Source organism: Syngnathoides biaculeatus, chromosome 17, assembly GCF_019802595.1.
Source record: "Syngnathoides biaculeatus isolate LvHL_M chromosome 17, ASM1980259v1, whole genome shotgun sequence".
NCBI classification, from domain to species: Eukaryota; Metazoa; Chordata; class Actinopteri; order Syngnathiformes; family Syngnathidae; genus Syngnathoides; species Syngnathoides biaculeatus.
This window is the reverse complement of record NC_084656.1, coordinates 16454824-16467813: the sequence shown is the minus strand read 5'-3', so window position 1 is coordinate 16467813 and position 12990 is coordinate 16454824.

The following is a 12990-nucleotide window of genomic DNA, read 5'->3' as shown; positions in this document are numbered from 1 at the left end:
TAGTACCGTATTTTCCGCACTATAAGGCGCACATTAAAAGGCTTTAATTTTCTGAAAAGCCGACGGTGCGCCTTATAATCCAGTGCGCCTTATATATGGATCAATATTGAATGGATGCATAATGTAACCCCAGCCTCTACTGTAGCGTCTATTCTATGCGTCTTATAATCCGGTGCGTCTTATATAAGAAAAAAAGTTTTAAAATAGGCCATTCATTGAAGGTGCACCTTATAATGCGGAAAATAGGGGATTAAAAAAATAAAGGAGGGGTGGGCGATTACTCCAGTCCAGCCATTCATTTTCTGAGCCGCTTATCCTCAACGAAATATCCGATCAAATTCATTTATCTTGAGCAGTGCAAACCAAACAACAAATGGAGTTCTTGAAAATCTTTTTGTATCACTTTTCATGTGATCTTTTGTATTTCTCTCTTTCACCCTCCCGATCGCTTTCATTCGCCTCACTGCTGTCCAAGCGGGTGCCATTCCCGTTTCTCCGCCTGTGACAACGTGGCAAATGCTTTCATGTCACCTATCTTTGTTCCCCCTCCCCGGGCTGCACTTGAATCGCGTCGGATCTGTGGGAAGAAAAATTTAACACATTAAGATGCGTGCGGGACTTTGCGCTCGGCTAGTTCAAACCTTGCAATTTAAGTGACTCACAAGCCATCGAGAGATTGAAGCACTTGAGATGAATGACGCAAAGAATATTTAAAAGCCATTACTAAGTGTGAGTTATATCATAAACAAACTGCAAAATTCTATATATTTAGGCTTTGTACTCGTCGTCGTTTGAAGCAAATGCAAATTTATTTTTATACTGCATTTCATACACGAGATAACTCAATGTGCTTTACATGATTAAAGGCATTTGAAAACAAAGAGACAAAACATTTAAAATGGGATAAAAAGAATAAAAAATGACAAACAAAATATTAAAAAAAAGAGACAAAACCGCATACAGTGCAGGTGTAATAGGATCAAAAACTGGACATATTCTAAAACGCATGAGGAAAAAAAGAAGAGTTTTCAACCTGGATTTAAAAACATTCCCACCTGGGGCTGACCTCACCTTTGTTGACAATTTATTCAATTTGTGTGCAGCACAATAGCTAAAAGCTGCTTCACCATGTTTGCTTTGGACTCTGCGCGCCACTATTTGACCTGAGTCAGTCGATCTCAGAGCTCTACTGGGTTTGTATTCCGTAAGCGTTCCTTTCATGTATTCAGGACCTAAATCATTTAGTGATTTAGAGACCAGTAGCAGAACTTTAAAATCTATTCCAATGCTGACTGGACTTTAGGATTGGAGTTATATGCTCTGACCGCTTTGTTTTGGTCAGAACGCATGCTGCAGCATTCTGAATGAGCTGCAGCTGTTGAATACTCTTTATGGGGAAAGACGAAGAAGAAGAAGAAGACCATTACAGTAGTCAAGTCTACTTGAGATAAAAGCATGGATGAGCTTTTCCTGGTCTGCTTGACACATGCAAGACTTCACTTTAGATATGTTTTTCAGATGGTAGAAGGCAGTTTTTTTGATTGATTTGATATGCTTTGTTGATAGTCAGGTCGAAATCAATCAGAACACCAAGGTTTCGGACTTGGTGTTTGGTTTTTAAAGATAGAGAATCCAAGTGTTTACTAACAGCAATTCTCTTTTCTTTATTGCCAAAAACAATTGTCTCAGTTTTATTGTGATTTAATTGAAGAAAATTTTGGCTCAGCCTGTTATTTATCTAATTTAGACAGTGGGACAATAGCTCAATTGAACTCTAGTCATTCGGAGACACTGCTAAATATAACTGTGTGTCATCTGCATAGCTATGGTAGTCAAAATTAAAGTTTTGAAGAATTTGACCCAAGGGTAGTATATACAGGCTGAACAGGAGAGGTCCAAGAGCTGACCCTTGAGGGACCCCATAAGTCATCGTTTGAACAGCGATGTTGTCAAACCTAGGATGGAAGAAATCTATTCGGAATTCGGACAACTTCCACCTAAGGACTCTGCAGAAGGAAGAATTTTTGCACTTTTGTACACAAAACTGTGATGGAAAGAACACGTTTGCCTTCAGGGTGTGAAAGGCAAAGTTTGCCAAGGAATAAAGCTGAAATGTGTGACTTCTGATCAAATTTAATCTTGTGTAAAATGAAATATCGAGGCTTGCCGCTTCACTTGATTTAAAGTGACGGCTTGTCCTTTCATCGATTTGTCACACGTGTAATCATCTGCGCCGTACACACACAAACGCACACCGCTGTAAACACCCCCCTCCACCCGCACAACAGCAGCCATATCAAATTTCTTGAAATTAAAATGTCACCTTCACCTTGGAAAAAAAAACCAAAAAAAAAAAAACACCTTCTTGTCTTTTATTGACATTTCCGCGGCACAAAATGCACAAATCGTCAACAAACACAGAATAAACAAACTAGGATATGTTTATAGATATATATATTTGAAAGCGACATTCACCTCAGTTGGACCCGCACAAAAGTTCACCCAGAGTTCATAGCTCTGCATTGCGATGGTAAACAACAAACACCAACTCGAGTGACAAAGTTTAGTAGCTTGCTCAGCTGTGAAATAGACTACAAATTGCATGTAATTACTGTATAATGAGCTTAATGCGTTATATTTGAGACCCCTACCATCATCCCAAGTTAATTAACATTCCACGGCAGAGTTCGTTTGCTTTATTTTCAGGGGGGGGGGGGGGGCTTGACTCGCCGTTTGAGTGACATGCAATCCAAAATTCTGCTTGCCCATTGTGTCATTTTAGACAAAAGAACTTTAGATATCATTCAATAAGTGGATTCCATTTTCTGGAGAAATTGTCAATTAAAACTTCACAAGAGACAGCAAATCTAGTGCTACTTTCATCCAATGAGCATCAAATGTGCACTGTTTTGCTCTTTCTTCTCTTTCCTTCCGTTCCGTTGGTAACGGCAACATCTTGCGCACACCTGCCCTGCCTCGTCCTCTGAAGACAAACATTTATATGCAGGTAAACTTGCGGCTGCCACAAAATGTTTTTGTTTTTTTTGTCTCTCCAAAAGAAACAACACTGTCATCTTAATAGAGTGACAGATATGTTGCTTGTCATAGCTGTTTGTCATCCCCAGAGTCACTCTAGTGTTTATCTTGCTGAAACAGTGACATGCGTCCACCTGTTTTCCTTAATGAAGAGCGACTGCTGTCGTTTCCTCATTTTTTTCCCCCCAATCTCTCTTCTCCTCTCTTCTTATGATCTGAGCCAAGACACTGAATGTACTGGTTGTAAAATATATTTTTGGTTGTTCACCGGCGTCAAAAGGAATAAGGATTGCCGCCTGTTTTTTTTTTTTTTTTTTTTTTTGTTATGAAATGCCAGAAAAGTTCACAACACAGCGTGCCTTCAGCATGACATTTGCAAAAGAAAGTAGACGGCCAAAACGTATATAAAAACAGGCATCTGCCAAGCATTTCTACAATGTTATTGTTGGTCATTAGCCCATCTATGGCATTTATCGTAATTTCTGGTCTAAAAAGTGCACATGATTATAAGCTTCACCCAGTACATTTGTAAAGGAAATACCATTTGGTACATACATAAGCCGCACCTGTGTAAAAGCTGCAAGTGCCCACATTGAAACACGAGATATTTACAAAGAAAGACAGAGTTTTCAAACTTTTAATACCTTAGCTTAGCTTAACGTAGCAACAACACGGTAGTACGAACAGGGCTGGATTAAAAAAAACAAACCAAAAAAATGCCACTGCAGCTACACAGTAGCAACACGGTACACATAGTTTTCAAACTTTTAATACCTTAGCTTAACTTAACATAGCAACAACATGGTAGCACTAACAGGGGCGGTCAAAAAAAAAAAACCATACCTAAGTCACTTAGACGCGGCAGTAACACAGAAGCAACACGCTAGCACAGTGCTAATACTAGCGCAGCGCTAACAGGGCCGGTTAAAAAAAAAAGACATACAGGTAAAAGTCACTTCCTCGGCACAAATATTCCACCGGTCTCACTCTTATCTTTTCCGCTCGAGTGCAGAAATTAGCCGTATCACCGCATGAGCCACTGGGTTGAAAGCGTGTGGAAAAAAGTCGCAGTTTATAGGCCGGAAATTACGGTATGTGTTAGCGTGAAGGCAAACTTTAATTGTGTGGTTGTTTTAAGTAAACATTTCTCTTTGTTTTATGTTTATTTCGACAGCAAGCAGAGAGTGGCGGTAAACAACTCAAAGCCTTTCTTGTTGAGATTTGTTCGCCATGCCAAACTGATGTTTCTTAAGAAGTTGAATTTACTCCCACGTAGCATACAGCGCTGATTGTTGAAACGGCGCAAACATTCCCATTGTCAGCATTCATCGACTGGAGCCATCTCAGTCCCAGTGAAGTAGCCTTGACCAATATACTCGTAATGTTTACTTTCTTTCTGTGGCACTTGTGAGCGTTGAATAAGACATTGTCCTGCCAATGCGCTTTGAGTATCTTAAAGGTAGGACTGCACCGTACAAATGCAGCCCATTTCAAAAAAAAAAAAATTTTCCCTCAAATTGCTTCTCTAAAGCCTTTTATTGATCGAAAAAATATTTGTTACAATAGAAAATCTTTGCCGGGGTCATCAAGCAGGTCATGGCTACTTCTCCAGTAAACCCAACGGTGTTTCTTTGCTGCTTGTGAATCTCATTGGTCTCGCAAATTTTCCAACGGATTTTGACAGTGTTTGCCGTTTTCCAAATAATGTCTTTTGGCTTTTTCAAAAGGTTTTTTGGTTAAAGGTTTTTATGCGCAGAATGTAAAAAAAGTTAAAGTTAAGTCTATGGATGGACATTGTCTTTGCCTCCAACAACCTGTTTTCAGCTCTTTTCAGGAAAAAAAAGAAAAACTGTAAAAATGGTTACGCTACTCTCCGTGACCAAATGTTGTCTTGACATAACAGGCTTCAATATGCTCATATAATAAAAGCCCACTGATGGCGGAACATCAAATTTCAAGGAAGCGCAGCGCTTTTAAAATAGAATCAATCTCCTCTTTCTGGAGTGTGGAATTGCCTCGGTAGGTTTTCGATCATGCACGTGACGCAACCTGGAAGACACACTGATTTCATCTGTGTATCTGCAAAGTATAGTATTCATTTTTTAAGAGCAGTATTTCCAGACAGAACATAAACAGTTGATTTTGACATTGCGCCTACAGATAAGTGGGGCTGAAGATGGAGACGTTTGAATCAGGGAGAGGACGGAGATCAAATATTTCTCCATCAGGGGCAGTCGTCTATCTATCTATCTATCTATCTATCTATCTATCTATCTATCTATCTATCTATCTATCTATCTATCTATCTATCTATCTATCTATCTATCTATCTATATCTATCTATCTATATCTATCTATCTATCTATCTATCTATCTATCTATCTATCTATCTATCTATCTATCCATCCTGAAACCACATTGACAATCCAGTTTATGCGTACAAGTATATAGTGGCTGAATTTAAGAGATAGTGAATGCCAGAACGGCATATATTTTATCATGAAATATTAGGTGGCCTTCAAAATGTAGATTTAAGAAAGCCATCAGTAGATATTACAGATTCCCCGTGGTGTGTTTAAGACCTCTGCAAGTCTTTTGGGCGACTCGCCTGTTTGCGGCAATTCAGCCCAACGTAACATCAGAGCAACCTTTTGACATAAGAAGGCTGGAGGAGACGGAAAAAAATATTAATGAGGCTGCCCTGGCTTACCTTGCACCAACTTGGCACCTGTGCTGAATGTAATAAAAAGAAGGTTTTGCATGGGTCACCGCAGAGACGGCAACACACTGTAACACTTGCAAAGGCACGCGGTCACATCGTAATTTCGTGTTCAGCTTGAACTGAATGGAAGCAAGAAGCGGCAAAAGAACATCTACTGCTGTATTGATGGCTAACCAGTACGCTGCGAATCAAGTGAATTGAAAGTGCATCCGTCCCAAAAATCAACATGCATGACAGGCACTAAAATTAAAGACAGGATTGTCGAAAATGGCCGCTGGAGTCAATTCCTGCTAACATTGGGCGAAGGGCAGACTACACCCAGAAATGGTCGCCAGTCAGTCACGGGGCACATAGCGACACCATCATGTGGCGGGAATTGAACCTTATAGAGTTTTGTCGTCTTCTTCTTTTCCTTTCCGCTTGTCCTGATTAGGGGTCGCCACAGCGTGTCATCTTTTTCCATCTAAGCCCACCTCATGCATCTCCCTCTCTAACACCTGCTGTCCTCATGTCTTCCCTCACAACATCCATCAACCGTTTCTGTGATGTACCTCTCGCTCTTTTGTCTGACAGCTCCATCGTCAGCACACTTCTACCAAGATACTCACTCTCTCGCCTCTGGACATGTCCAAATACATCGAACCCTGTCTCCAAAACATCCAGCTTTGGCTGTCCCTCTAATGAGCTCATTTCTAATCCTATCCAACCTGGTCACTCCGAGCGAGAACCTCAACATCTTCACTTCTGCCACCTCCAGTTCTGCTTCCTGTTGTTTCTTCAGTGCCACCGTCTCTAATCCGTACATCATGGTCGGCCTCACCACTTTTTTTATAAACTTTGGCGTTCATCCGAGCAGAGACCCTTCTGTTACATAACACACCAGACACCTTCTGCCAGCTGTTCCACCCTGCTTGGACACGAGTATTTGAAGCCGTCCACCCTCGCCATCTCTTCTCCCTGGAGCCCCACTCTTCCCCTTCCTCCCCTCTTATTCATGTACATATATTCTGTATTACTTTGGCTAATCTTCATTCTTCTCCTTTCTCCTTTCCAGTGCATGCCTCCATCTTTCTAGTTGTTCCTCCACCTGCTCCCTGCTTTCACTGCATATTGCAAAACTAAACTTTGCCCTTCATCCTGGCGGATACTCCTCTGTCACATAACACACCAGAAACATTCCACCAGCTGTTCCAACCTGCTTGGACCGTTTCTTCACTTCTTTACCACACTCACCATTGCTCTGGATTGTTGACCCCAAGTATTTGAAGTCGTCCACCCTCGCTATCTCTTCTCCCCTTCGCCTCACTCATCCCCCACCACCTTATACAATATTATAATACATCAAAAACAAATGTAGGCGTTTTGATGGTGAGGAGTCTGTGTACTCTTCCCTCTACCCCCTGCCATGTTTTTCTTAATTGCAATAAGTTGCATGTTAAAACTGGTGTTACTGGAGTCTTTGCCGAAGAAAATGTGTCCTTTCCTACTCGACTGCATTGTTTTTGTCCAGTAATAGGTCGCTTGTTAATTGCAGCAGGCCGTCTGTGTCCCCAGCAAATTGAGGACAAAGGTGTTTGGATGGGGAATAAAAGGATGAGTTGTCCTTTGTCAATTGATTTTCACTGCTTCCAATTATCGTAAATGGGCTGGGCAATTAGTGGGATGTATTTCAGTGCAAAATAAAAGTGAATAGTAATACCCACGCTGAAATCATTCACCACCTGGCAAGTCATTCAGGGTCATGAAAAATAAGCCATCGATCTCTTTATTTTGGAAGTCTTGTTCATCTTGCTGTTATTCTTAGACTGAGATGATAGCGACCAATCGATCACCAGTGGCTCACCATTGGAAGTCTTCAAACACAATGTTCTCAGAATGTTCGATCCAGACAGACCGGAAAAGTAACGGAAAGGCACAGAAGTGGAAAACGTTCATTTGGAAAAGTCACAAATCACGCACCTGTTGTCAATTTTGCTGTTCAGTTACTTGTTAGGGAAAAGAGAGTACTGGAACGAGTGACTTACTTTACGTTCCAAAGTTTTGGGAAGGTCAAATTAATCCTGGAGTTTCATCTGTAAGCCCAATATTCCATCCAAACGGAGTACTGTAAATCACGCAATCGACCAAAACTGCCTCTCGATTGACACATTGAGCCCACCTGCTATAGATAGAATGGATCCCACGACCCTTGTGAGGATTAGCGCCTCAGAAATTGGATAGCTGGATGGATAGATTGAATGCCGGGGAAAGTTTGAGCCAGGAACAATTTCATTCCTGAACTTTATTTTCTCTGGGGGAAAATATGTCCTGAATTTAGAGCAACTCGGGAGTCAGACGCCGTCACATAGAGAGAGAGAGTCCTCAGTTTTCCGCTACGTCTTTCAGCACTTAACGGCATAACGTGTTGTACCCTTCAGTAAATTCACAAGCGAAACTTTGACTAAAGGGCCAATGCTGCCGTGGCTTTTTCACAGTTATGTAGACCTTCACAGCAAATAACCTGAACACTCGTTTCTCAATGAAGAGTAATGCTCCCCTCCGGCGTCTCTGTAGGACCTTCAATTTTCATGTGTCTTCATTTCCGTGATATTTTTCCCCCCTCTAAATGCATTTGTTACCATCCGAGCAATCATGAGTCATCGTGGAGTCAGCCAGACAAAATAAATCCAAATTTTCCAGCATCTGTAATTCTTTAAGCGTGTGTCTCGACCTTTCCAAGTTGTCCCTTGGAGTTGCGTTCGGTCGTCTAGCCGGTGCTACGTACAACATCACCTTCCCGGCCACCACACGCAGGAAAGTAATGCCGTATTAATTAAAGCCACGCTTATCGCAAATATTAATCTTTCAGTGCTAGTAGACAAGCCCATGTTTTATTGATGTGGTCTGACTCACCCACTGCACACAATTTAATTCTCTCTGGCAAGGTAAATGGAAGCTGCTTAAGAGTTTTTTTTTTTTTCTTTTTATAACACCTGCTTATCACGTACGCGCAGGTCAAATTTAATCACACTTTTCACTTCCAACTGAAATCAGTTCCACCAAGTTGAAGTCCTTATGGAAAGGCAAAATTTAATTTCTTTCACTCAATCGCTGTGATATCAAGTGCAGCAGCGAATTGAGGCAAAACGCTTCGAGCGCGACATTCTCAAATTGATCAACTTTCACTTTGTCATCTATAGCTACAGAGACTATAGAGGAGCTCTTTCTTCTCTTAATTATCATGCATCTCAATAATGGCAGGAGTACATTTAAACAAATATTTTATCTTGGGAGAAAAAAATAAAACATTAAAAACATGTCATGCAGCTCTGCTCTCAATGTTGAATGGGAAACATTTTACTTATAGAACAGCTTACTAAAAAGTCCTCAAGGACGCGACGAGAGTGAGCAAGGCATAAAATGTGATCTGCCGATCTGCTGTAAACACATTTTTTGCAATAAAATTACATAATCTGACCAGTTTATTAGAATTAATGGTGCCAAATGCAACGGGAGTTGAAAATAAAATAAAAAAAGATTTCGGGTGAAGTGCACCCGTGTAGCTCCCCAGAAACTAAACATGGATGTACAGTATACAGGGAGTCGTCGGTCGACGACTGAGATCCGTTCCTACAGTGGCGAATTACTACTTGAATTTCGACTTAAGTCGCATTCCACCATTAAAGTCAGAATTTACATCAAAAATACTTTGTGTAAAAAAACAAATGCATTGAAATAGACAAGATGACGTGCTTAGCATTACTGCTGAGAGGTGGATGGAGAAGAAGAAGTGGAGGCTGTGCTTAGCTATTGTGAAGGAACTTGGTCCTCAATCCTCTCCATCTCGATAAGTATCAAAGAAAGACCAAAGAACCTTGTTTTGTGATCATTGTATCCGACATAGGAACGGAACCCTTCACATGCACTAAAATACAGATTTTTTTTCTTTAATAGTTGTCACCACCGTCGACCGACTGAAGCCTTGTGGTGTTGGTGTCTCTCCTTTATCCAATCTTTTTATTATCTTGAGCTTCGTTTCAACAGTAATGGATTTTCTTTTGGCTGCAGAAGCATTGAGAAAAGACCCACCTTTCTTTGGGGTGATAATGTTGAAAAGGGAGGGTAAAAAATGTGAAGATACTCCCGGCGCACAAACTTTCAAGCATTAGCCAGACAAAATGGCGGACAGGGGACGGGCGTTGTAAAGTTGAAACGTCTGAGGTCGAGATTGTCTTAACCCGAGTAATCCCGGTATACGTAAGATCACCTTTAATACCGTGAAAGGAATTCATTTACAGCACTTAAGATGTGCATTGATTTCATCTGCTTATAGGCTTCGGTGCTGCTGTTTTGGTTAGCCACGGAGCTCAATAGGGCACAATAGTGTGGAATTGAACTTTGATAACGGAGCTGCTCCCAGTTTTCTGTGTCAATTGGATAACGGTGATGTTCGATACCAAACGGAAACCTGGAACATTCAATAACTCTCCATCTTGAGTATATGGATGGCTGATTTTGTTGGATACACAATACTGTCACTCATACTGCAAACTTACTACTGTACTTGCGCTTGGTTTATTGATTTGGCTGCTGTCAATTTAGGGTAGCTGTGACATAAACTTTAAAGTGGTCTAATGCATTTCTTGCGTACACAGCATTTAGATTCTTTATATTTCATGTACAAATTTGCTTTCTGCTTGGTATATTTTGTACATAAAATGCGAGCGGCAATTTTATGGCATTAACGATATTTTTCAAGAGAGGTTCCATTTGTATTCACTCCCCCTTTCCCTGCATATTTAAAGACATTTGTAAAGCATGCGTGCAGCCTTTTTAGATGGGTTGGCACTCTGCTTTCTCTGGGGCCAAGTTCAGCAGGGGAGCCACCCAAATCCATCCGGCGGAATTGCTCCTACAAGACCACAGTGGTTAATCAAATAAGTATGACGATAATATTGTTGGGGTTTGTTCCGATGTCTGCTCTTTGCTCATCGCTAATGTATTCTGGTCGCACGTGTTTCCTGATGCTCTCGCGCTGCGTACTGCACAAAGCCTCCGCGCATTCCACAGGCACTCCCAATTGTATCTGTGCTAACTGGCTAAAATAACAAGTGCCCCTCACACTGAATTATTCACAGAGATTATTGATTCACACTTGGCTCGCGCGTCTTGTAATTGCTTCCAATGACAGAAGGGGCCGGGCAAAGTGTAGCGCCGAGCTCCTCGGCCGCCTAAGAGCTGACTACGTCTCGAGGCGCGACAGTCTGGCCACCTCTGTTTCACTCCGGCCCCTCTGTGCACCCTAAATAACTTGGGTTTTGATGTGCAGGATTCATCCCAAAAATGGCTTTTGCTTTTCTTTTTGAACCCAAAACGCACTCGCTCTTACGCGGCAGTGAAAAAAAACCAACTTGCATAAGTGAACCAGGGTGAACCTGAATCTCATTTTAATTTAATGTCCCTGTTTTGTCTTACTTCAAAAACCTAACTTCTATCCATCCCACATCACCGTTCGCCGATTTGTTAGGTGACATTTTTGCAGCGTATTGGCCAGTCAGTAAACCCCGGGGGAAAAAAAATTTAAAAAGCAGGTCGGACAGAGAGGAAAGGAACTAGACGAGGGAAAGGTTCAGCTGTGAGGCGGTGGAGTCAGCCAGGGAAAATAGGAGACGGTACAGGGAGGCAAATACCCACAGCTGGTACCAGGATGTGGGAGGATAAACAACAAAGAGAATAATTCCCTGGTAGCTGCGGGAGAGAACTGAAGTTGGAAAAAAAAAATGAAAGAAATGCAAAGGCTAGGATCCTACTGGGTGTTTCGGTGAGAAAGAGGAGGAAGGAAGTAGAGTGAGAATAAATATGCTGTTGCCTGCACAATTAGGTCTTCATGTCACGTGATTGGCTGGAGGATGCACTTGCAGTACTTGCAGGTATAATGCCAAAGTTAACACTGTGTCATTTGTCTAAAAAAAAAAAATTGGCTTGCGATTATGCACAGAGTATTTGGAATATTTACAGAAATAGACTATGAAAAATAGCTGTATTTTATGTTTGCCTTTTATAGACTAACACAAGGATTATAGAATATCATTGAAGATAATGATATGAAATATTATTATAAACTATCATTGAAATTGAATTATATGGTAGAGTGACAAAAATACATTTTCCTCACAAACACATGCTGAATATTGAATGTAAACACCGGTTTTACTAGACGAAGTTATCTGTACAAAGCGCTGGACAGACCAACCAATCAGAGGAGGAAGGAATGCTGATGTCATCAAGAGCCAGCGCTTTAGCCCTGCAATCTGATAATGGTAATTAATATGCTTTGAAAAGAATTCAGCCACCGATTCTGAAGGCCCCCCCGGGCAGATTCGATTTGACTTGGCAACACGTAGACACTGAAAGCAAATAGAGGAAAGCAAACAAAAAAAATCTCACATCCTCCTGTACTGAAAGCAGTGCAGCCAGAGAAGCGACTGCAGCTCTTGGGAATAAATTAATTCAATTTCATAGAGCAAATATCACAATGTAAGTTTGTAAATGTAGGTCAGGTCTTTTCCCTTTCTGGCCCTGAATTCCCACAACTGCATTAGCATTCAGTAATTACAGCCATTTTTTTCAGAGAGAGTGCGGCGGGGCCACATAACCCGAATTTGTTTATACACAAGTAATCTATTCCTTACCCAGGTGAAGGCTGTTGTCAAGTCCAAATTGTAGTAAAAACACGTGTAGGCCAGAAATACAAAATAAACAAATTAAATACATAGTATTGTTGTAAGTGAGCCTGTTTTGTGTTGGCTTATAAGAGCTTATATCACTGTGGAAATATTGTTTTACTTTGATGAAAATCCTCTCCTGGGAAAAAAAAACGCACAGTCAATTATGCAACACCATTGCTCGAGAGCGAGGTGTGTTACTATGGCGATCATAAATGTGGTCATTAACACTTTAGCCCCAGTCGCCCACCCACCTCATTACCGTTTGTCACCGCCTTCATCGAGTTGTTGAGATCAATTGCCAAACACCAACATTGGGCTGCAGCCAAATTAACTTCGAGCAGGTCTCTGTTTATATTCACGCTTCATCATAATTATAGCGTGCACATGTCGCCTAATGGCCACGGCGCATTCCTGGTTTATTAACAGTCATTTTTAACTCTTTTGGGGTTTTACAGATGCTGAAAGATTAAATAAAGAATACTGGATTGCCATGCAAGGTTTAGCGTTGCCCACGACTGGTGTTAT